Genomic DNA, 25,576 nt, shown 5'->3' with positions numbered 1-25,576 from the left:
ACTTCAACACGGGCTACACGTGTCCATTTCAGAAAGGAACTCTGGAAAGCCCTGCTCCGGCTCTTGAGTTCCATTGTGGGTGAAAAGGCACATGCCAGACTGGAATTAAGTTTCAAAAAAAGCACAAACAATCATTTGAGCGATTTGGGATAGGCTGTGCCCAGAAACACGAGCCCTAGGACAGAGCAGCACTTTAACCAAAAGAAAGCCATCCGAGGAGGGAGGGGCCGAGGAACCCACGGCACAAGTGTATAATTAGGAGGTATATTTTGGTGTTTAGAAAGAAGTACACACACATCCTCAAAAGGAGGGGCAAGATCAAGGCACTAAATCCACAAAGCCTCCTCCATAACAGCCCCGTCACTCCCTACCCCACTCCCCCAAATCCAGAGGAAAAGCACTTCCTGGGCTGGTCTACCACCTACCCCCAACCCCCTTCCCGGGCGGAGCTGCCTCCCACTGCACACTAAAAATGAGGCTCCGGCTTAGGGGGGAAATCCAAGCAGCAGCGGCATTTCTGTGAAGTACGGACCAAGTGCACCTGACGCGAATGGGTGGGAATTTCTGGGCGTGCTGCCGCTCCGTGCTCGTTCAGTACCAGATCCTCTTCCGTGTGGCTCTTCCTCCTGGGTCCACCCCTCAGTGATATTCCAGTTCCATCTCATGAAGGAACTTGTTGCAGAGTTCTCCTCCCCCCCAGGGCATACGGAGGCCTTAAGGAGCTCACGCACAGGTGCACGCGCACACACATTTAATCTGGATCACACTCTGCTCTCTGAATGTGCTCACCTCTGGACCTTGAGGCCGTTTCAATCCACAGAGGCAAAGGCACACAGGGAGAAAACAATGGGGGCAGAAAAAAGCCCAGAGATACCCAGCATCCAGGCTAGATGCCAGAGCACGGCCAGTGAGTCTGATGGTTAGAAAGTTTATCTCTCAGAACCCTCATCGTAGGAGGAAAGAGTTTCAGGAATAAAAACACACAAATCGCTTATGCCGACCTGCGAACGTGGCTCTTCAGACAAGAGGCACCTGCAGCACAGCCAGAAACGCCCTTCTGGGAGCGAGCCCTTGAGCTGTGAGCTTTTCCTGAGGCCACTTGGTGACATTTCACACTAAGTGGAAGTCACAGCCTCAGGTGCCCTTCGCTGAAGGAGGCTTCCCACAAAGGCCTGGGCAAAGAGCTGCAAGCGAAGCCAAGGACACTTGTCCCTCGGAGGGAGGGGAAACCCCCTCATCCATTGCTGGCTTGTGCAGCCACAGGCCCCTCCTCGCCAAAGCCTCACAGCGCAGGCCGAGGGAGTCAGCAGGCCCGAGGAAACTCACATGACCACCACCAGCCCCAAACCACCCACCTGCCCGATCCATGCCCTCCTCAGTCAAGAATAGGACTGCCCCACCTTCTTCTCTCCCTCACACTCCTTGATGCAGCGGGTTGTGAATTCCCTTTCCTGGTTGCCCTGCCCGGGTGCCCCATATTTGTCTCCAAACGAAGGCTGTCTTCCTCCTCCTCCTCCTTCTCCTCTTCCTCCTCCTCCTCCTCCTCCTCCTCCTCCTCCAAGGACCCTCCAAGTATCACCTTTTGCTATTTTGCCTTCGTCCATTCTAGTGCCCTTTTGTAAATGGCCTGCTGTGTGCAGAGCACAGTAGATAAAAGATAAATGAGTTGCAGTCTCATTCTTCAAGGAGGGCAAAGATGCACCAAACAGAAAATTGTCATAGAAACCACAACGAAAGAGGGAAGCCAGGACATCAAGGGGACAAAGGATGCGCAAGGAACACGCACGGCCTTCGGAGGAACCGAGGAGGAGAAGGTGGCGATGATGGCCAAGTGGTGTGTGCAAAGAAGGGACCGAGAGCCAAGCACAGAAGTAACTGCTCACCGGGGTCAGTGGGGAGAAACTGCAGACACCAGGGTGTGGCGAGCAGGGGAAGCGCCCGCAGCGAGGGACGGGCAGGCAGGGGCCCGCACCTGCAGGGCCACGCCCTCCGGAGTCCTCGGGGTGCCACCCACGGCTTCGCTAGGCTTTTCCCAGGGCCGGATTCACGGCAGAACCGCAGGCCTCGTCTTAGCCTGTCATCATGGGGCAACCAAGCCGAGGCCCTCATTACCGCCCCTGAGACACAGGCGTGGCCGCCACCTCCCGGCAGGGCCGGCCTGCAGATAAAGGCTGCTCCACCGCAAGCGCCAGAGGCCGGGTCCCCGGGGAAGCTGCCCGGCCTTTAATTTGGCAGCGCCCAGGCATTCTAGCTGAGCCCGGCCATTTATAGCTACAGACGGCTCTCTCGTGGCGGGAGAGTGGGGGTCAGAACTCGGTGGGATGCAAGATTACAGACCAGGCTGTAAAACGGAGCCTGTGCACCCCCGGGGGGGTGGGAAGGGCGGTGACCACTGGGATGTGTCATGCCTAAAAGCGCACACACACACACACACACACACACACGCACCAACCGAAGTAACACGGAATCACAGGCAACAAGGGGTCTCGCTGGCTCATCAGGAGAGCCGGCCCGTCTGAGATCTACAGAATCTGCAGAGCGCGCACTTTCCTGTTGCGTCTGCTCACACCGGGCCATTAGTCATTTCAGCCTCCGGGCCGTCTCCTTCTCTCTATAAACACGCGGCCGCCGCCAGCAGTCTCATTAACACGTACCGAGTAATTACTGCGTGCCCAGCACAGCCGCCATAAGCACAGGTAGCAGACGGCTGGCCGTACTCCATTGATTTGTGAACCAATCCCGGACTCAATTCTAAAGCCCATCTTTTCCCTCCCACATTCTGACATCTCTGAAGAGCGTGTCATAGTTCCACCGCCGGGACTTTTTTTCCCTAGTGCTATAAAAAAATTAAAGTTGCAGCTTAAGGGGCAGTATCTTGCGTTTGGGGAAATGACCTATTTTTATTCACTAATGTGGACACGACGTGTGGAGAGAACAGAGAACTCGTCCTCATGCAGATGTGGGTGCCAGGTAACCCGCTGGGTGGCTGTTAGCAGCACTTCTGAGAGACAGTGCTGCCTTACAACCCTGAAACCCAAAGTGAGTCCCACTGCGCCCCGGACATTTATCTGGGGAGTCTTTAAAGATTCCTTTGCTCGATTCAACAATCTGCTCAATGGCTAATTCGACTTTTCCTGTCCACTTATTCCTCCCTCTTCCTATCGCTACGGACTCCAGTTCATAAAATTCCATCCAAAGTAAGTTCATTCACTCACTCACTCAATCTCACCTTCGGGCTTTGGCTTACTTTGTCTCCGTCCCCATTCTGCACCCCCTCCAGGAAGCCTTCAGTGATTTCCTCCTGGTTTCTCTCCTCTCCTTTCCCCCCAGCTGTAGGGTCTTGGCTTGGCCAACCTGAGCTTAGAAACAATAAAAAACAACAACAACAAACACACACACACCGGCCCCTGGAGACAGATAGCAGAGTTGAAGTCCCACCCTCACTACTGATGGCCTCGTGATTTAGGGCTCAGTTACTTCACCTATCTGTGCTCCAGTTCGCTCATCTGTAAAATATTAGTACCTACCTCAGAGAGCTGTTGTGAACATTCCAAGATAGCATGTATAACTCATTGCTCTTTAGCACGCAACACACAGGAAATGCTCAATAAACATTAGCTATGACTACAGCCCCACTGCATGATAACAACCTATTTATCTGTACACATTTCCTAGTAACTGACCTCACCAGACAGACACTGGACCATATATTCTGTAACACATTCCCAGGGCCCAGCCCTGTGGCCTACTCACAAGAAAACGTGTGTTGAGTGAATGAATGATGAATGCCTGCATGTACAACACACACAAGGCACTATGCTTTGGAACACATGGGCGAGAGAGCCATGCAGACTATCAACTCCAATACCAGTGCTGAACAGGTGTCCTGGTTAGTGTCCTGGTAACGGGCAAGTGCCATAGGAGGAAAACGTAATCCTGGCAGGAAGGCGCAGCGGAGGAAAGTATCGAGGAAGCGAAGGAAGAGGTGGCTGTGAGGAAGTGACGGGCACAGAGGCAGAGGCGAGAAGCGCAGGGTCTTCCCACATCTGGTCTAGCACAGCGTCTAGCCCGGCCTCGGGGAGGGCTCAGACCCAGGGTCCACGGCCCCTTGAAGTCACGTGGAAAGTCGGGTGAATGCACAGCCTCTGGTCCGAGGGCGTTCTCCTCCCTGCGTCTTTCTTTTCTCACGGGCACAATCGGTGCCGCATGCCACGCCTTGCCAGCTGATTACCAATCACCGTTTTGAAAATAACTCCTACACCCAACACTCAAATTCCACTCTAGGCTGTATCTATAGGATCTTACTGACACAAGCTCTCATCTAGCAAATTCTACATAACGTACCAAGGTCTGGCTCTCTTTGCTTCTGTGACACAGAAGAAACACACGTGGGCCCTTTCCCATAGAGCCACGAACCTGCAACGATGCCTTGACTGTTCCCAATCGAAGTTGCTGAATGAGCACAAGCCTCCTGGGTAGACAGACATTCCTACTGTGTCTGACTTTTAAGCCCTTTCCACAAAGTACGTTTACCGCCTCTGGATTCCATTTTGTTCCACTAGGAATGAATCTCTCATGGCACCGCGGAGAAGGGCTTCATCCTCGCAGTGTTAGATTCTGTTTTCCCTCGAAATACTTACTCATTTTCTAATTAAACAAACAATTAGTAGAAAGCACAGCCTGAGAATTCGCGTAGGTGTCGGCATCCCACTACACTGAGACGCGGTGACAAATGGCGCTAACCAAGGGGTGAATACAGTGTGTTTGGCTCCCAATGTTTGCAGAAGCTGAGCTAACAACACAGGCCGGCGTTTCCCATACAGCGTTTGCTCCAAACGTGAAATACACACGTCTAATGCTCAACATCCTACATGGAAAAACAGTGCCTTTAGATCAAACCCAGATTCCTTGGCCTGGGGAGAAAAAAAGAGTTGGCTAGGGAATCTATTCAAGGCAGCTTTATTTGCTTTTTGTTTGTTTCATAGGCAGCCACAGCACTGCACAAGGGCCCAGTCCTAAGTGAGTCAAAGACACCGAGCCACATGTTTTTGTGTGATTTCATTCATGCTCGGCATTTCTCCCTTCACATGTTCAGGAATACAAGACAATGACCTTTTTAGCTTATGTGCTAAATAAAATCTGTTGGTTGCACTTGACTAAGCAAAGTGAATAGCTGCTCTTCTTGGTTTAGTCCTGGTAAAAGAAAGTGGATAGTTAGAACACTAAATGAAGGCAGATGGTACGAACATCTCACTCTTGTTCTACTAAAAGAATCCGAATATCGCCACAGAAGGATGTGTCTGTAGCGTGGGCTATTTTTAAATTCATTCATTTAAAAGTCTTATTCGTTCATTCAATGCATCTGTTCTGAGTGCCAGGTACTGCGGACACAGAGGTACACAGAGGTCTGCCCCAGGGAGATGACATGTTAGTGGGAAGGAAACAGATCAAAGAAGTCATGCAAACAAGGGAGAATTTCCTGTAATTCCAAGTGCCCACAAACAAGACAATACACCCTCACACTGTACCCTGCATGAGATGCGAAGGAAAAACCTGACTTCAAAACGCTCAAGGTGGGAGACAGACGGGAAGGGAGTGAGAACCAGAGAAACAGCCTTCTCACGGCTGTCTCCATAGTCAACAACTGTTAGTGTTTTCTTGAGTCTTCCCCAATCAAGACTCTCAATTAAGGGATAGACAACTCGGGGAGGGGGGAGGAGGTGAAGATACACAACAACTTTTTACAAGAAAGATTCATTTAAACATTTAATTTTTTTTAATTTAAGGGAAAATGTATTTTCCACCTTCCCTGTATCCCTACGCCCTCCTCCCAAGCTACTTCACTTAAATCAGGGGTCAGCCACCGTGGTAAAGGGCCCATTGGTAAATAGTCCAGGCACCATGGGCCATTTGGTCTGTTACAGCTACTCACTCTGTCTCTGCAGCACAAAACCAGCCACTGACCAAACCTTCACCACGGGCTGGCTGTGTGCCAATAAAACTTTACGGATGGACTCAAGGTTGCATTTCACATTAACTTACACGTCATGAAATACTACTCTTCATTTGTTTCAGCTAGTTAAAAACGGATCCTCAGCTCCCGGGCCGGCCGCCTGCCGGCTGGATGTGGCACGCAGGCTACAGGAGGGAGGTTTCCAGATTGTATAAACAAGAACAAAACCAGGCAAGGGCACCGTTACAATCGTGTATTTCAGAAAGACAGCACCTACCTCCGTTAAATGAATTCCAAGAAAGTTTGAAAACTCCTTTCATCACGTCTTGGCAGAGGACTACAGACTTTAAAACGTGCCTGCTTACCTCTAAGTTAAATGCTCCGCTCCCTCCTCTTCAAAAGAGAAATGCAAGAAGAGTAATGTATATCTTCTTTTCTCTTTTTTTTTAATTTAAATTTTCGGAATCGGATTGGTGGGTACTCACTGGATGCCTCGTGCCTTCAGCTTTGGTCACGCTGCTGGACAGAACGCAGACCAGACGTACCCTTTCCCCGAAAGATGGATTGGCGCGGATCCCTCCCACACCATAGTCTCCTCTGATCCCCCTCTGATCCACGGCATTCATTTCAGAGATGATTTTAGCTAGGGGTCAGCATACATATTTATGACAATCCAGCCAAGTAGCGTGGCCTCGTAGGAGCAATTCCAGACTTCAAAACCTTAATTCTGCCATTTAGTTCTCTGACCCCCGGGAAAAGTCACCTCTCAAGTCCTCTAAGAACAGGGCAGAAAAACATCTTTCTCAAGTAATCCTGACACTTCCGGATGGGCACTAACTCATCCTCTCATTCAACAAAGGCTTAATGAGCCCCAAGTACGCGGTCCCAGAAACGCCATGAGCATGGTAGACCCAGTCACCGTCACGGACCTTACAGACCAATAGCAACTTGTTGGCTTGCTTGTTTCCTCTACACACACACACACACACACACACACACACACACACACCTTAACCTATAAAACGTCCATCTGCTTTCGCTTTCTCTACTTTTTTTCTAATATGAGAGAAAGGGAAAGGAAGAGATAGACTCATCAATGAGAGAGAATCACTGACTGGCAGCCTCCTGTACGCCCCCTACTAGGGATCAAGCCTGCACCCCAGGCGTGTGCCCTGACCGGGAAGCAAACTGTGAACTCCTAGTTCATACGTCAACACTCAACCAGATGGGCAGCTTCCTCTACGTTTTAATGCCACTTCAACCTGGTACCCGCTTCGGCATTTTAAGAAACCCAGTCAACACAGAGCGCCTGTTTCGTACCTGCCCTTCTGCTCTGGGGCGGGAGGAAGGCCTCATTTCCCCAGACATCAAACTCCAGGCGCCCCTGCCAGTCAGCTGCTGCCTCCTCTCCCAGAGAGAAGTGAAGAAGGAGGCCCCCAGAAGTCGAGCCAAGGTCAGGGTGGAGAGGAAGATCGTAACAAAAAACATAGGTGACTTAGATGCCACAATTAGGGCTCTTAGCTTCCAGAATCCCAGACAGCACTTCTGTTGTACTAACAGGATAGAATATGCCTATTCACGAATAGAATGTTACCACCATTTTCCATTTTATTCATCTCTCTGAAAGAAACACTCAGGACCGACGGCCAACGTGCTCTTCGTGAGGACACTCAGCAGCCTGTTACCTCTGTTGGAGGACATTCCCGGTGCCAGGCACAGTGTTTCCACAGGCTGAACGAAGGGCGCATCCCCTCAGCTCAACAGATGAGGCTGCAAGGAGCGCTCACACCCACCCACGCTGCCTCCAGGCCCTGGGGGTCCTGCGTTCGCTTTACCCCCGTCTTTACTGCCAGGGAGGAAGGCTGGGCCAGGCCACAAAGACCCTCCCTCCTGGCCAGAGTGGTGGTTTCTTTAGACCACAGGCAAGGAGCTCCTTAATCACATGTCAGCAAGCTCATCATCGATTCAAGGCCCCCTGGGGACTGAGGGGCAGAGCATGGAGTAGAAAGATTTCCCCCACACGGAGGGGATTCCACCGTCAGTGTTAGAAGCAAACCAGAGTGCTGTGTGCTCAGCCTCCGCCCGGGCGAGAAGCCAGACTTCAGCAGCCTTACACAAAGGGCCTGTCGCGTCCCATCCAACCCTGGGGAGCTGTGGCACCACTGCCCAGAGGTGAACTCAAGTAACTAATCTCCCAGGCAGCACCCCCCCATCATCCCCCAGCAGAGAAATCGACTCCTGCACATGGTTTACATCAAAGAAGCTATTCTGAGCAGGAAAGCTTTTGCTTTCACATCATTCTCAGTTTTGGGTGTGTGTTGTGTGTGTGTGTGTGTGTGTGTGTGTGTGTGTATTCTTGTAAATTTTTAAAATATCTGCAATGAAAATGTACTTGTCCCCAAAATGTCTAAAACTGTTTCCATGCCAGAAAGAACCTGCCCACTGTTTAGTTTAAAGCACCACCACCTCTCTCGGAACGGCTTTCTATAAAGATCAGTTACTATAATCTATACCAACAATGCAGCAGAGTGCCTGGCACACTCACTGGATGGGTAAGTGGTAGCTTCCCTTATCTACACTAATAAAAGAATAAGATGCAAATTGACTGTACCTTCATGATGCCCACTAGCCAATCAGGAGTGAGTATGCAAATTAACCCAACAAAGCTGGCAGGTTAATTTGCACATGCAGGCGCCAAGCAGCCGGGGACAGGGCAGGACACAGGCATTCCGCACTGCCCCAGCCACTCCAGGCCTCTGGGCAGCCGGGGAAGGCGGGAAGGTGGCTCTGGCCAGAGCAACGGTGGTGCTGGCAGCCAGGGGAAGGAAGGCCCATTCTTGCATGAATCTTCGTGCATCAGGCCTCTAGTTCATTATAATGGCCAACATCTGAAAGCTGCTATGGATCGGGCTCAGAACTATGCCCTCAGCATACGTTCTCAAAGGCTCTTCCTGCAATCCTACACAGGTGCTCTTATTAAGTCCAATTTACAGACGAGAAAACTGAGGTACAAAGAGGTTAGAGCAACTTGCCAAAGGTCAAGTGCAGGCTGGGATTCCATCCAAACCGAAGGTTCTGAACTGGCACGTACGCAATTTCTTAGCTCTAATGATAGGAAAACATTCGCACCAGAATTATTTACCCTGGTTTGCAGATCACACTGAAATGACTTTTTTAATTTCCTTAAATTTTTTTACGGAGAGAGGAAAAGAGAAGGAGAGAGAGAAACATTGATGTGAGAGAGAAACATCAATCAGCTGTCTCCTGCATGCACCCCACTGGGGATCAAGCCCAAAACTGGGGCATATGCCCTGACCAGGAATGGAACTGGCGACCTTCTGGCACATGGGATGATGCTCAACCCGTAATGATTGTTGTGGTCATTATGTAGAAGAGCAGGGTGGGAAGCTGTTTACCAGCCTGTGTGCCCACTAACTAACATGGCAACCCTTCAACACCGCCTCTTCCCTCGGGGCAAACGCTCCCTCAGCCTGTACCAGGAGCAGCCCAAAGGCAGGGGAGAGGCCCCTTCCAGGACAAGCATTTGCTTCTGAGGCTCAGAGAACAGGAAGGCTCTGGCTGTCCCTCCATTCCTGGGGGTAAGAATACAGCAGAGAGGAGGCTGGAGCAGTCAGTCTGGGTCTGGTGAGGCAGCAGGAGGCCAGGGTCAGGAAGGGGGAGGCCAGGCTGCTGGAGGGAGGCAAAGGCTGGGCCGGCCAGCCGCCTGGGCCTGTGGCTCACTGCAAGGCCGGCACAGGCAGCTGACGGCCACAGCAGTGCTTCCTTCAGAGAGCCAGGGAAGGGAACAAAGCAGGGAGGGGCCAGCACACAGGAGGGGCGCCTTCCTCAGGGCACGCACACAGCACGTGACCAGATCCAGGCCCGAGAAATAGCATCACGGCAGAATTTAGACTGAACACAAAGAAAACACAGGGGTTCTGAAGCCAAATCACATGTTCTCGAAGAAAACGAAGTGGATAGGCTTTGAAATGCGGATCAGTGCTTGGTCTTGCCTTTTTAACACGGACAAGTGGTCGTTCCAGCCCTTTCTTCTCCAACCGGGGACCTTCTCACACCATCTGAGTTCCTCTCCTGATGTCTTGGAAGTAGTAAGTCAACAGTACATCGAACTGTCTAGTCCCATTTGATCTCCATGTGGTTTGAGCCTGATATGTTCGTGTTTAGCAGAACTGCCATTTAGAGTAAGCAAAAAGATAAACTTACTTGCACAACAAATGCCTTTGGTTTAAGAAGCAAGTGGTCCAAAACTCAAAATAATAAACAAATTGAATTTAAAAATAGAAAGGGAACAGCCCTAGCTGGTTTGGCTCAGTGGATAGAGCACTGGCCTGCGGATCAAAGGGTCCAGGGTTTGATTCCGGTCAAGGACACATACATTGGTTGCAGGCTCCTCCCCAGCCCGGACCCTGATCAGGGCTCCTGAAGGAGGCAACCAACTGATGTGTTTCTCTCACATTGATGTTCCTCTCTTTCTTGCCCTCTCTCTTCCGCTCCCTCTAAAAATCAATGGAAAAATATCCTTGAGTGAGGGTTCACACACACACACACACACACACACACACACACACACACACGGCCTTCGGCTCTAAACTTAGGAGTGAATCCCCAAGGAGGCTGGCCTCCCTGACAGCCTGGAAAGGAACCAAACACAGGTCCATTTCCAGAAAGGACCACCTCTCCGCAGGGTCCCACACAAAGGAACTGACTGCCATGTCTGGGTCAACTTCGACACAGGGCAAGCGAGAACACCGGGAATGGCCTTCCTGGGATGGCCAACTGAGGGCTGAGCAGTAGCACCCGGGGCGAAGGCAACAGCACATGGTGGGTAAAAGCCTCGAGGACCCCTCACCTCATGGTTGGCAAACTGCGCCTGATGAGCCACATGGGGCTCTTTGGCCCCTTGAGTGTGGCTCTTCCACAAGATACCACAGCCTGGGCGAGTTTATTTTGAAGAAGTGGCATTAGAAGAATTTTAAGTTTAAAAAATTTGGCTCTCGAAAGAAATTTCAATCATCGTACTGTTGATATTTGGCTCTGTGGACTAATAAATTTGCCGACCACTGCCCTCACTGGTTTTGGCTCAGTGGATAGAGTGTCGGCCTGTGGAGTGAAAGGTCCCAGGTTGGATTCTACTCAAGGACATGTGCCTTGTTTGCAGGCACATCCCAGTAGAGGGTGTGCAGGAGGCAGCTGATGAAGGTCTCTCTCTCATTGATGTTTCTAACTCTTATCCATCTCCCTTACTCTCTGTAAAAAAAATCAATAAAATATATTTAAAATAAATAAATGAAAGCCTCAAGGACAGGAATCAGACCCCGTGCACCTCCTGCTGTGACAGTAACAGGAAAGCCCCCAAGACACGGTGAGGCCACCAGGAATCAGCCACTGCACCCAGTGAGGGCTCAGTGGCTACTGACACCACTCCCACCTCCATCACCAAGATTGAGCTCTGGTTCCCTAGAGAGCAAAGAGCTGACCTAAGCTTTAGGACTGGCAAGAATAATCATCCGAGCAAATGGGATTTTGTTCCTGTCAACAGCAGAAACTTTCAAGAGGAGAAATGACGCTCCGGCTTGCAGCCTCGGCCAACATGCATCGCAGAGTAATGGAAGTGGCCTCGGTAAAACAAAAACCTCTCATTGCTTTTCTTCCAGAATAATGAACTGTGAGCCACTTTGCATTCTTTTTTAGCTCCTCGTTTTCATTTTGCTTTAGCATCTGATACCGTGGCCATTAAAAACAATCTCTAAGAAGTCTGCTGAGCATCCGAATGAGACAGCTGGGATGCTGGCATGAGGAAATGTTCAATCTTGTCATTTTGCAAAAGGAATTCATATTCATAATTAATGATGCTTTTGTCCATGCCAGAAGGAAAATATAAAGGCTCAGCTATGCTTAAGTAAATTCTCCCCAAGCCAACTGCAATACAACTTTTATAAATTATAGAGTAACGGGGGAAAACAAGATTTTGTGAGTTGTGAGCATAAAAGAAAAGACAAACAGGGCAGCCATATTTCCAGGAAGAAATCGGGTCAAAAACATTAACTTTTCCCAACCACCATTACTGGCTCAAAATGTCAACTAAAAATAACCAAGATAGCCAGCCGGCGGGGCTCAGTAGGATGAGTATTGCCCTGTTCACGGAAAGGTTGCCGGTTCAATTCCCGGTCAGGGCACATACCTGGGTTGCAGGTTCAATCCCAGATTGGGGCCCATACAAAAGGCAACCAATTGATGTCTGTCTCTCTCTCTCTCTCTCTCCTCTCTCTCTCTCTCTCTCTCTCTCCCCACATCTCTCTCCCTATCTATCTCACTCTCTCTCTAAGCATGTCCTTGGGGGAGGATTAAAAAATAAACAAGATAAGCAGATAGACTAGAGTGGTGGTCGGCAAACTCATTAGTCAACAGAGCCAAATATCAACAGTACAAAGACTGAAATTTATTTTGAGAGCCACATTTTTTAAACTTAAACTTCTTCTAACGCCACTTCTTCAAAATAGACTCGCCCAGGCCGTGGTATTTTGTGGAAGAGCCACACTCAAGGGGCCAAAAAGCCGCCTGTGGTTCATAAGCCACAGTTTGCCGACCACGGGACCAGAATATTGGTTTTGGTTTAAGAGGCATTTCTATATACATTTCGGTAGAGAAGTGGTGAAAAATTTCACAGAAACGTCCTTAGAGCTGACTTTTCTCATTAGAAAGCTACTGAAGAGATCTACAGAGACAAATCAGTGTGAGAGAAAAGGCTCATTTCATTAATGAAACAGTTTTACTTAGCAACTACGTACCACGTTAGGGGTCAGGGGTTCAATGACGAGTAAAACACGAAATACAGCCAGGGTGGGTGCCACAGGCTGGCGGGGGAGGAAGACGGGGAACAGCTGCTTACTGAGTACGGGCTTTTTTGATTTCATGATAAACTATACCTAACATAGAGTTTACCACCACCACCACTTTTTAAATTAAAAAAAATTAAAAAAAAAAAATTTAAGAGCAGTTTAAGGTCCACGGCAGAATTTAGGAGAAAATACAAAGATGTCCCATAGACCCCTTTGAGGATCCTACACTGACCAAGTAGTTGTTCTTGGTAAGGTGTAGACTCTGCAGAAAGTTTTATACCACCTATCAGGTAAAACAAAGCATGCACTGTGACATTTCTAAAAATCATAACTTATCTCTGAATGATTTAAAACCTAGCTTCACGGAGCCAGCTGTGTGTAATCGCCTCCAAAAGGCACAGCACAGTGGCCTCGAACTGTCAGGTAACAACACCTAAACAATGGAGCTCAGAGGCTCTCAGCCAGGGCCATGTTTGCCCCTCGTTTGGCAACATCTAGAGACATTTCTTGCTTGCACAATGGGGGTGTGGTAGATAACAGGGGTGTCGCTCAACACCCTACAATGCATAGGACAGCCCCTCCCGACAAAGAATTATTCGGCCCAAAATGGCAATCATGCCACAATTGAGAAGCCCTGGTCTAAGTTCCTACGTGGTTCTAGACATACAACTGATCTAGAAGCAGAGTGAATGTGGGCTGAAGGGTCAGGCACACACACTCCAGGCTTTGCTGCCTGTGTGACATTTTAACAAAGTCACTTCAAGATGCCAAGCTGGCTTCCCTGGTTTGCAAGGTTCCTACCACCAGGCTCCATGAGACAGAGCAGCTGAGTGCCCCCACCAGCAGAAGGCCCTCTGTAAACCCAAGGCCAAGGCTGGACGAAGGTCCTGCCACCTGCGACAGGCAAGGCTCCAGGCTGCCTCGCTGTTTGCACATCACACAGGCTCCCAGCGCCGGCTTGGTACAAACACAGTGGAACAACAAACACCAGTGTGTGCCCGCCTGTGGCCCGTGCCCAGCAGGGACGGCCACCACCACTGAGGTCAGGGGCACATGTACACGGCTCGTTCTTTCCTTCGGTTCCAGGACAAACAACATATCTTGCACTTCGCTGGAAATCGGAACTATCCAAATGGAGCATCCCTCTCATAATCAGCATCTGCCTTCTACCGGGCACAGATGGCAATCATGTGTTTCTAGGCAGATTGAGGGCTACAACCCGGGCAAGCCCTCCAGGCTCTCAGAACAGGTTCTCTGGGCGCGGTCAGAGAGAGGGGGTCAGGAGGTACAGGATGGAGGGCACCTACTCAGAGCAGAAGGTCTTTTGTCTGCGGTCAGGCCCTTCTGACACCCCAATGGGTTCTCCTGGGGCCAGTGGAATAAAGCCGGCGTCAGCCCTGCACCCGTGTTCTTCCCACAGGGCCCACAGGCCAGCAGCACGGCTCCAGGCCCACCGTCCCCGCCACGGTGCTCCTGCATTTGATCAGGGGCCTCTGGCCTTCCCTGGGTAATGGTGCAGCCCCAGTAACAGAGTGCATGTTAAAGGTCTCGGTCTACCTTAGCAGAAACGGTATTTTTTTAAAATCTGCAATCCCTCAGCTCTCCCCCATCCGGCTCCTTATTTTAAAAGCGGAAGCAGCAGCCTTGTACTGAACTGTGAAATGTGCTCAGATGCAGCTCTAAAGGAAAGTACCACCCAGCGGCTGGATGTCCGTTTCCATGGTAACCAGGGTCCCTGGGTCCTGGCGCACACAGCAGGAAATGCTGCAGACTTCCACAGCAGCAGCTTTTACTAGAAGTAAGAGTCCCGTGCAATTTTAAACATCTGGGCATCCACACGCTGTGTGTGCGTGTGAGTGTGTGTGTGTGTGTGTGTGCATGTGAGTGCAGGTAAAGATGTATTCCCAAAACCAAGCCAATGTAGATGAAAGAAGCCTAGTGGTTCTCACAGACAAATATGCTTATGTCATATATAACACGTGACCAAAATAGAAACAAAACAGCCCGCCCACCCACCCACGGAGCTACGAGAAAACAAAACCATCTTCCATAGAAGGAGGACTGAAGGGGAAAACTGCTCCGGGAAGCCACGTGATCAAGGATGCCATATAAACAAACAAGCAAACACAAAACTTTACACACACGAGAGCACTGGGATTGGTCTGTACAGACACGTTCTTTCAACTTCAATACCCTCCCCGGTTAACCGAGAGGGCAGGGCGTGAGGGGACAACGCTTTGCCGTTCGGTTTCCAGGGGGAGCCGTGAGACAGGCAGCCCGGGGCTGGGATGGGCAGCCCCACTGCCCGCCGACCAGCCGAGTGGCCCTGGCGAGTGCCTCCCCCTTGCTGACACTCAGCCCGCTCCGTAAGAACAAAAGGGCTGCACGAGATACTAGATGGTCTAGAGAAAAACCCTGTAGTTCCTATAAACCGATAAACCAGACTTCGTTAAAAAGACAAAGCAAAAAACAAGCAAGCAAAAAACAAGATGCAGCAAAACAAAAAACCTCCAGGTAATTCTCTCTTTAGCCAACATATATATTTTGAAGCATTTAAAAAAAATCAAAATTTTAAACAATGTACCAGGAGAATTCACCATCTGTTTCTTGGTGATAGAAGAAGACCTTGCAATTATTCTTTGTCCCCTGAGTGACTCCCCCGTTTCACATTTTTCCGCCAGGAGGGCACACGTGGTCAGGGACAGTGAAATGGTTAACGCAAAGCAGTTTTCACGTTTCCTGCCTGTTTCCGGGCGGGGGCCTTCTCGGGGGGAGCAGAGAGGAGGCAGCCACGCGATGAGGCGTAGACTCATCCTAGAATACACTAGTTTGACAACTTCAAGTGTCTCGAGTTCACATTCACATTCCACGCGGCTATTTTTATCTGAGGTGGGCGACCAAACCAAGCTCCCGACTCCATGGCAAAGATCTTCCAAGGAAAGCAATGTGTGTGTGTGTGTGTGTTTGGGGGGGGGGGGGGGGGGGAGGTTTGCCTCATCAGTAAAAACTAGAATGATTGCATTCTCTCTCTCATGAATGCTAATCAGTGTTTTACCAGAAATGACTACGACACATTGGTGTGAGCGGCAGCACCAATGGGAGCACCAAGTGGCAGTGGGAGGGGGAGGAGGAGTACTAGTTATTAAGCCAAATGCAAAGTCAAGGAGGAGAAAAGGACTAGGATGGGAAGGGAGAACCCTCACGGCTTGCGACCAAAATGCAGGGCAGCCTGGGAAACGGAAAGGGTGAGGGGCTGAGAGCGTGGCTTTCGTATGGAAACCGCCTAACGGACCACTCAGCCGAGCTGCACACACGCCAACCAGTCACCTATCACCACGCCCGACCTTCCTCCCATTGCTGCCAGCACCTCCGCCACCGAACCGCCTGCATCCATGAAGGCTGCCGAGGTTAGACAGAAACCAGCACGCATCCTGACTCAAGCACTCCCGGGAAAACACGCCAGGGCAGACCGGGATAATGCCACTCGGCTGAGTGGGAATCAATGCTCCTCTCTCTGGCCAGCGGTGGGTCTTGGGTGGAATTTGGGTGGAATTTGGGTATTCCTCGCTCTCCCTGGTATAGGACTTTAGGGTTCTGGCAGCATCCTGCTCTGGACACGCTTACATAATATTGGGACTCGGGTTACCATCTTTCAGGCCAACCCACACAAATGGCTCTCCAACGTGTCCTTTCGGGAAGACACGGTGAAAAGCCAAAAGCGACGCAGGCAGGACGCAGGCTGACCACAGAGGACCAGCCGTCCCTGGCAACTATCGCTGCACAACCGAAGGTCAGTAAACGGTGCTGTCCGTCATCAGTTTCAACATCAAGAAAGGATCAATGAGGTTCATGATTCCAAACTCCTGGCCACACCACACGCATACGCGCACATACGCATATGCAGGTAGTGACATATGTTGTTACACTGATTAAACAGAAACATATACACAAACATACTAATAAATCCTCATTGAAAGGAATATAGCCATAAAGTCCAATTAAGGAAGGGCTTTAGGACATATGCAGGACTCAAGTCTTTCTTCACATCCACATGTGGCTAAAGAGTAATTTTGACAGCAATGAGGAGGGAAGCCGGTCTTGGGTGCCTCAGGACCCACCTATTGGTCAACATGGGGCAACTTCTTATGACAAGTCCATGGACCTTGGATTGCCAACCCCATTAATTCCTATAAAGTATCTTAACAGCAACCACCCTCATCATGCTCATGGGAATTCTTTAAAGGCACGTTGAATGGGGCAATAGTGAAAAGGCTGACCTGTCTTAAATGCTAGGCCTTCATCACAAAACGATCTTCTCAAGCTTTCCCCCACCATCATCCCCATAAAGAGCCTTTTTGGACATTCCCCCTGTAATTGCCCCTTTTGCCATACAACTTTTAATGCTACAGGCATAGGTGTGCCTGTCTATGTATTGTATCCATTCATATCTGTGCCTGGTATATACAAAGGGTACGATCCCCTCCCCTCCTCAGAACCAATGGTGACCCTCTTCGGAATACTGTCTCGCCCACTGAGAATGCATGAAAGGGACATGCTTTAAAAAGAACAGGGATGCACTTCCTGTTTGAAATTATTATTACTGTTCACATGTTCCTCTCCGCCTGACACCCCCACCACTTGCCTGCCTAAACCCTGGCCACCACGGACCCAAAGCCTCAGACATGGCCCCTTTCCGACTGACCGGTGCCTCCCCAGAGCCCTCGGTACACCGAAGCCCTCCATAAGCTCCCTGACATGGAGAGAATACATCAGGGGACTCACAGAATATCACGCTTACTGTTAGAGCAGACAAGCCTTCCTTATGGAAGCATTCCACTCGCTACGCCTATGCTGGTAACAGGGTAGCTACGAGGTACAGGTGGCCGTTTCAATTAAAACGAGTAAGATTTAAAAACCAGAAAATCAGTTCCTCGGCTACACAGGCCACATTTCCAGGGCCCAGTAAACCCAAGGAGCTAGTGGCTCCCACGTTACATAGCAAAAAATGTGTACCATTTCCATATCACAGGCCATTCTATTACACAAAATGCCCGGCTCAGCCTAAAAGCCCCACCAGGTCAGGACTGGCCTGAGGTCTCTCACACAGCACACACTGGAGCTGTCAAGTCCTGAAGCAGGCCTGCAAGTCAAGAGGAGGGGATGGGGCAGGGCGGGGGTGGAGGGGAAGGGCGGGGAATAAGGATAAAACAGAAATATGGGAGGAAGATAACTTCATTGGCCGGCCGATTTCCCACTTTAACCAACTACAAATGTTTTTATTTCTCACAGCTTTGTTCCTACTCTCACACCCACCTACAGTAGTACAGCAATGAGAATTTTCAAAATGAATTACCAGCAGAGCAAAATTTGCTTAGGGCTTCCTCATGCGAATCAAATCAAGAGGTCAAGTTCAAAGTCCCCCAAATGAAAGGCAATCGAGAGATTCTAGGTCACTGTCAAAACTGCATGCCTGGCCGAGGGCATGTACGTTGGCTGCGGGCACATCCCCAGTGGGGGATGTGCAGGAGGCGGCTGGTCGATGTTTCTCTTTCATCGACGTTTCTGGCTCTCTATCTCTCTCCCTTCCTCTCTGTAAAAAAATCAATAAAATATATATTTTTTTTTAAATCCTCACTGGAGGATATTTTAAAAAACAAAAACAAACAAACAAACAAAAAACTGCATGCCTGGCCGAAACCGGTTTGGCTCAGTGGATAGAGCGTCGGCCTGCAGACTGAAAGGTCCCAGGTTCGATTCCGGTCAAGGGCATGTACCTTGGTTATGGGCACATCCCCAGTAGTGGGTGTGCAAGAGGCAGCTGATCGATGATTCTCTCTCATCGATGTTTCTAACTCTCTATCCCTCTCTTTTCCTCTGTAAAATATCAATAAAACATATATATTTTTAAAAACTGCATGCCTGGATGCATGTATTGTGTATTACAATGTTAGAGAATACAGGTGCGAGCAAGCTAGGACGTGCTTCCGTTGATACACTTTTCCACAAATCAGCATCTGTCTCCTGGGCTTGGAGAGGCGTCCGGCTCCGGGACACCAGAGCTGAGGTTTAGAGCACCCACAACAGCTATGCACAGGCTCTGAGGGAAATCACCCTGGGCCAACTGTCCATAAGCTTCTCCAGGCCGCAGGGGATGCTTTCCGCTCCATTCCTTCTTCTCCTCCTATTACCTGTAAAGTCTTGGTTGGAATTAAGTTCATCAGAAAAATTAATACACTGTCCCTCGAATCTTTCAAAACAAAAAGTTCAGCTGTTAAAGAAAACTTACTCAGCTTATTTCTTCTCATTTGTTTTTTCTGTTAATCCCCACCTCGAAATTTTCTCATTGATGTTTCCAGTGGAAAGGAGTGGAGGGGTGGGGGAGGGAGGGAGGGAGGGAGGGAGGGAGGGAGGGAGGGAGAGAGAGAGAGAGAGAGAGAGATAGAGAGAGAGAAACAGACCTGTCCAGGGCGGGGATCTAGCCTGCAAACGAGATACCTGCCCTTGACCCGAATCGAACTCCTGACTCTTCAGTCGAGGGCCCCTGCTCTGTCCCCTGAGCCAAACCAGCTAGGGCTATAACTGAGCTTATTTCTCAAACTACTCCCAAGTTCTTACTTTTCCTGTAAGAATTCTCGGGACAATAACCAAACTATCTAAGGAACCCAGATTGGCCTGTGAGAGAGCTCAAAGTCAGTCTGTGACCCACAGCCACACCCATAGGTTCGCAGGCAGCAGCTTACACCTTTTTATTTTTAATGGAATGAGTGAATGTGGCTGTGCTCCTTTCAGGTTATATTTAACGAGTATTCAGTTCTAGGCCTGTGAGAAGGAGCTTTTTAAAGACGTTTTTAAATAATTAATTTTCTCTCTCTCTCTCTGTTTTGTGGCTAAGTAGCCTCTTAGGTAGAAATAATATGGCTCCAATGCCATGAAAGAGAGCTCAGGACTTGAGCACTGGTGGGTCCTGAAACCACCTGGTTAAAATAGAACTTGGGGGCAAACAAAACCAGTCTGGCTGCCTCTTGGAAACCACCTCCCCATACCTCCCCTCCCTCCCCCACCCGCCACAGCAGGCAGCACCTTTTACCAGGCCCCCTTCCCAGGGCCTTGTCATGGGATGCTGAGCCCTCTTCAGGTACATGAAGTAGGAAGTCACACATCCTACCAGAGGCTCAGTCTCAGGGAGAGCCCCCAAGATACAAGTTCTGACATCCCAAGTGGAATCTTGCAGAAGGCTCCATCCCAGCAGCCTCTTGTCCCCAGAAACGACAGCCTTCCTCACCCAGGCCTGCCTGGTGTTGTGTGCACACCCTGCCGACATCCTGCCCAATGCCAGAGACTTCGCATTTGGGTAGCGGGTCCCTCAGAGGGGAGTAGGGCAGCTCCTGTCCTGGAGGGTCTGCAGCCTCTGGGGAAGGCAGTGACCCCACAGGGAGTGAGGTGAGAGGAAGCATGTGCCGCAGAGGCCCTGAGCCCGGAAACTGCTTCCCTTGGGAAAGAGGGGCAAACGTTTCACAGGCCATAGGACTCCTTACCAGGCTCTTGGAAAGCAAGCAGCAGATCCTGAGCATCTAAAGGGGGCAGAAGGGGGGGAGGGAGGGGGAGGGGGGCTGGGAAGGGCGTTCCGGGTCTGGAATGCACATGCAAGCAGAAAGAGACCAACTGCTTTCTCTTTTTTTAAATGTATGTTCTTCTTGTTTCAGAGAGGAAAGGAGAGAGGGAGAGAGGGAGAGAGAGGGAGGGAGGGAGGGAGGGAGGGAGGGAGGGAGGGAGGGAGGGAGGGAGGGAGGGAGGGAGGGAGGGAGAGAAACATCAGTGATAGAGAATCACTGATTGGCAGCCTCCTGCACGACCCACAATGGGCATCCGAGCCCCAGACCGGGAATCAAACCGTGACCTCCTGGTTCATAGGTCAATGCTCCAGCACTGAGCCATGCTGACTGGGCAGAGATGAAAGGTTTTAAGGATTTCAGGGAAGAGTGAGCATTTCTTTGTGGGTGGAACTGCCAGCCATGGGCGGAGATGTCACTGGACAGGTGGGTTGTGGCAAGATGTGGCCTTATCCTCCCGGGACGCTCCACACCCCCATTATTCTGATTCCATAGGTACGAGGCAGGGCCCTGAAATCTGTACTTTAAAACAAATTTAAGTCTCATCCACACAGCCAGATCTAAAGACCATAACATTTAACAAAATCTACACTAAAAGCACAGAACATGTTTTTAAGGACCAAGACTGCTTTATCCAACGTGAGCCACAGGGGTTTTCTTCACCGATGCACAGAACCTTGGCGATCCAGGCCCACTGGTTAACGCCCACGCCTGGACCTCAATGGCCGTCTTACAAGTTCCCACCACCCTCCTCAGGCACATGGCTGAGCGGGAGCCTCTTTCGAGCTCGGGTCACCCCAATGCCCAGATGTCGTTCCCATTCTTCCCCCCTAACCAGCCCCCTCCCCTCCACTATCCTCTGCCTCACTGTGCTTCCTGCACTCCCCTTGTCTCCAGAGCAGACTCTGAAGTTAACTTAGAAAAGTCAGACAGCCCGGATTCCTTCACGTTTTGTGGATTTAATAGGGCCAAATCAAGATTTAAAATGGCAGGATCCTAGAGCCCTATGTCCTGGGAAAACCCCAGCTACAGGTGAAAGAATGAGAGCCCAGAGAAGTGAAATAAAATTACCTGGAGCCACACAGCCAGGAGACAAACGCAGGCATCCCAGCTCCCAAGCTGGACGTTACTCCCCGGGGGAATATGGATTGTTTTTTAAAATCCGATCAGGAGCAGTAACTTTTAAGCAAATAACAAACATGTACTAAATCCAGGAGCTGCTTACATAAGGAGTCATAATTTAGTGGTTCAGTTCTAGGCTCTGGGCCGGACTCCAGCTTCACCATTTACCTGCCACACGACCGTGGTCAGTTTATGGAAACTCTCTTTGCCTCCATCTCACCACCTGAAATGAAGGTCATGAGCACCTACCTCCTGGGGCTGTTAAAATAAGAAGACTCAGTACACGTAGAGCACACAGGACAGAGCCCAGCCCGCGTTGCATGTCCAATAGGTTCGCCATCAGTCTCAAGATTCCAACCACCGCCCGTTTTTTTAAAGTGACGTGTAAAGGGTTTGGGACGTTACAGATGACCTCGTCTGCTGGAGATCCATTTCCTTCCTTTTATGATCTTAAAGCCCTTCCTATGGGTATGGTGTGTCATCATCTAAATATCCCCAACACGGCCCATCAGAGCTTTGGAGTAATGACAGAGGCACAAGGAGGCAGCCAAGACTGCAAGTCACACAGCAGCACGCTCCTCAACGGCCCTTCCTGACCTCGGCAGTGACGCCACGGCCACGCAGGGCCAGTGCTGAGTAAGACAGAGCATTCCATCGCTCAGCACGCCTGCCTTCCGCGAACACGGAGAGCCCGGCCTGGTGTGCATGGACACGTGCTCACCGAGTGGGGATGCTGGTCCCAGAAACGGGCACCTCTGCTGTAGAGGGCCGAGGCACCCTCCTTAGTTCACTGTCTGTTTTGTAAAGTAACCCAACAACTGCATGGCAGTCCGTTCAAACATTTCTCAACTCCCCTCCTGGATGAGGAGATGGTGATGCTGCCCCAAAAGTCCTAAGTATACCGAAGGCCCAGCCACTAATCTTTCGTGATCGGTAACACAAAAAGGGGTGCACTTCCATATTAAACACAGGTTGGCAAAATCAATAAAATGTGAAACTGTGCCATGTCTTCTGCAGCTAATAAATGCCCAGGTCCCATTATAGTTTAATTATTAATCTAAGTACACACATCGTAAGAGCATCTTGTCCTATTTTTCTTTTTTAATAGAACCAAACAGAGTTGGGACATATTTCCACATCCTACTTAACAAGTTACACAGAGATTAGATCGATTTTGCTCTTACAGTGACTAGCTTTAAAATTTGTTCCTAAATAAATTGTATTAACAGCTACTGTAAAATATTTGCAAAAAAGGATGAAGACCTTTCAGAGCTGTTTTCTTTGGGAAACAATATAGAATACTAACGTTTGGAAACCAGAGATCTGCTAGCTTGAAATTCTGGACAGACATTGGCCCATCATGAGATGCACTTAAGAATAACTGCTATTCCCTTGTCACCTCCAGCAAGGAAGATTCAAACAAGACATTTATGGCCCTGGACAGTTTTCTCAGTGGTTAGAGCATAGGCCCACTCACAACGAAGGGTAATGGGTTGGATTCCCAGTCAAGGGCATGTTACCTTGGTTGTCGGGAACGGTGCAGAGGCAACCAATCGATGTGTCTCTGTCACACTGTTCTCTCTCTCTCTCTCTCTCTCTCTCTCTCTCTCTCTCTCCCCTCCACCCTCCCCTCCATTCTCTCTCAAAAAATCAATGGAAAAAATATTCTTGGTGAGGATAAAGAGAAAAAGACAGTTCCAGGCTCTAAGCAAAACACTGGACTTTCTGTAGAGGGTAGATATCAAACTGCCAACTGTAGAGTTACAGCCTGTCATGACCTTGAGCCCAAATATGTATTTACTGCTGACCAAAACAGCTTGAAGCATTTCTACAGATTCATCGTTTCCTTGGTGATGCATACGTCATTAAAAATAGATCACGCACAGATCTCCAAAAGGATGCAGACATGGGCATTAATTGCAGCATAGCCTGTAATAACAAATACATGGAGATAATCTAAATATCCCTCGATAGAAGAGTGATTATACTGTGCTACATCTGGACAGTGAAATTCCATCTGACCAGAACATGGTCAACTACAGCTGATGACTCAAAAGATCACAACCCTAGACTGGGGTGGAAAAGCACAGGGATGATGTTTCTTATGGGCTACCTTTGAAAAAGATCATACAGCCATACTTTATTTTATATATCATTCTACATATTACCCTGCAACTAGCTTTTTCCCCTCCCAGATGTGTTTACATATGCAAAAAGGTCAGTACATAACACTAAACCCAGTCCCAGCAAAGGGTACTGGGAGGGCGGGTTTAATTGTCTATATTTTGTTACATAATTTTTTTTTTTAACTCAAGAGCATGTTCTATATTTCTCAATTTTAAGTAAACTTCAACTTCATAGAAATCACTTCTGATGCTTACTGAACATACAAGAAGTGCACTGTGTTCAAGTTTCTCTCTTGTCATCTCCATGAAATATATTTCTCTGAACCAGATACTTTTTAGGTCACACGAGAGTCTTCACCTTCCCTCATACCACAGAAGGTTATTACCCCCCACCCCAGGTGCACATGGCCAGATGGGGAGTATTCTGGAATCGCTAAAAATGACCAGAAATCAAAGACTTTAAAAAGATATCAAAGCAGAGTCTGTTTTCTGTGACATTATTTGGTTTTTGTCCAATACATCACCTCTAAGTTCCTACTCCCCCTCCATCGCACCTGCAGAGAGCTTATTCTGGTTTCTTTTCCCACAAATAATTGCTCTGCTTTTCCCTTCAACCATGAGAACTTACAGGACCTCCCATTTCCCACTGAGAACCCCCCGGGGGGCAGCCAGGTTCCCACTGCAGGAAATGAGAGGCAGTCAGGGGATGTCTCTCTTATTCATCCTTTAGGGTCCATCCCATAATTAAATATTAAAATATAAAAACTTAAGAATCACAGAGCCTTGAAAATGCAATGCCATATATCTAAGTTCTTAAAGCATTAAAGCAACTTAAAAAAAAAAAAAAAAGAGAGATACATTCTGGTGGCTGTTCTAGAAAGACATCAACACAACTGACAAGTCCAGTTCCCATCCCAGTGAGATAGAAGGAAGTGCTATAAAACAGACCCAACAGCACTTACAATGGTGAAGACTGGCTTCGATGTTCTCTTCTTCTTCATATTTACATTTTCTAGCTCCTACCGTGGACACCTGTGAACTATGTAATCATTTTTTTAAAGGGCTTAATAAACACAGTGGTTAAGACCCATATCGAGCCGGCAAACCAGACAAAGGCGCCTCTGCTCCGAGGGCGCCATCACATTCTCCTAGGGAATCTTCTGAAACATCTTGGAAACGAAGAGAAATATTCCCTCCCCTGGAGACTGCCCTCATCTCCCTGAGCTGAGGCAATTACTCTCTTTTTCATATCTCCCCCCACCACCTACTCCCACCTGCTATTCTGCCACTGTTATTCCAGCAAACGTATTTCTACGCTGAAATTCTCCATTCATGTACTGCATATCCCCCTTTCAATCCCAAGCTCCTCCGGGACCAGGAAAGCAATGCATTTATGTGTGTGGCCCCATGACAAGGTCTGACATGGGATCCGTTTCCAGGTTTCTGGAATGAATGAGAAGTGTGCTTGCTGCACATTCGCCCGAATATTTCACTGAGCTCCTTACGGTAAACGGTGAATCCCTTCGGAGGTACCTCCCAGTGCATTAGAGAAGCCAAACTCTCGTGTAACTGGGAGCAACACCCACATTTTCCAACGTCAAGAACAAGCGTTAGCTGCCAGGGCACGAGCAGACCGGGAAAGACACGCGTGCTTGTCTGCCTGGGAGGAAGGAGAAGGCAAGCCACTTTGAACAGGGTTTCTCTGGTGGGCTGAGGAGCTGATGGCGTGTTTCTAACAATGGTGGTGGATACAGGAGTATTCGTTCTCTTCTTTGTGACTTTCACATGTTCTCATGTGTCTTCTGTATGACTCAGTGGTCACTGAAACCATTCAACTATTTCCAAAGGCTTTTTTCCCTTGATTGAATATACATACTGTAAACACCATGTTCTGGGCACTATGTT

General features: G+C 49.2%; 1 protein-coding gene across 21 annotated transcripts in view; it reads right to left on the bottom strand.

Moving 5' to 3' along the window:
- The window catches only part of MTSS1 (MTSS I-BAR domain containing 1), a 125,674-nt gene that overhangs the window by 70,563 nt on the left and 29,535 nt on the right, over positions 1 to 25,576 (bottom strand). The gene's annotated exons all lie outside the window — the stretch shown is intronic.

Source organism: Pipistrellus hanaki (assembly GCF_964339955.1).
Source record: "Pipistrellus hanaki genome assembly, chromosome: 17".
In the NCBI taxonomy this organism is placed as follows: Eukaryota; Metazoa; Chordata; class Mammalia; order Chiroptera; family Vespertilionidae; genus Pipistrellus; species Pipistrellus hanaki.
The sequence above is the reverse complement of the archived record's forward strand: the minus strand, read 5'-3'. Positions and strand labels throughout refer to the sequence as shown.